General features: G+C 61.5%; 1 protein-coding gene across 1 annotated transcript in view; it reads right to left on the bottom strand.

The window, feature by feature from the left end:
- Positions 1-569, bottom strand: part of DBH (dopamine beta-hydroxylase) — a 19,865-nt gene that overhangs the window by 18,873 nt on the left and 423 nt on the right. The gene's annotated exons all lie outside the window — the stretch shown is intronic.

Here is a 569-nt window from a genome sequence, read left to right as displayed (position 1 = left end):
AAAAAAAAAAAAAAAGAAAGGAGATAAATTTTGGAAGCACCGAGTCAAGGGCACCTCCCATTTCGAGTCAGCTCGGTTAGGTTTGTACCACGAACCGCACCTGCGTCCGCCCCTGGTCACGCCCGCAGGTGCAAGCTAGGCCTGTGGGTGCTGCGTCCCGGGCCGTGGGCACGCGCCCTGGTGCTGTGCTTGGCCACGTGCGGTCACCAGGCCCACAGGGTGCGCTGGGAGCTGCTGGTGCCGGTGGGGGACTTGAGGTCCGCCCTCATGGGGGGCAGCAGATCCTTTCACCTACCTTCACCTACCTGGCAGGTGTGTGGCAAGTGCACAAGTGTGCTCAGGACACCGCGTCCTGTCCGGGCACGTGCGGTCAAAGACCGCGGAGGACATCTGTTTCCCGCTCTGTCCTCAGATTGGCTTCCCTGGGACACCCAAGCTTGGGGCGCAAATTTGGCTAAGGTCAGAGTAAACAGGAAGGGGGAAGAGGGAGGGCTTTCTTTGCTGGGTTAAGGGGGGGGGGGCCAGGGGTGAGTGGAAGATGAAGGCCGGGGGGGGGCTGGGGAAGGACA

Source organism: Crocuta crocuta, unplaced genomic scaffold (assembly GCF_008692635.1).
Source record: "Crocuta crocuta isolate KB4526 unplaced genomic scaffold, BGI_CrCroc_1.0 scaffold458, whole genome shotgun sequence".
NCBI classification, from domain to species: Eukaryota; Metazoa; Chordata; class Mammalia; order Carnivora; family Hyaenidae; genus Crocuta; species Crocuta crocuta.
The sequence above is the reverse complement of the archived record's forward strand: the minus strand, read 5'-3'. Positions and strand labels throughout refer to the sequence as shown.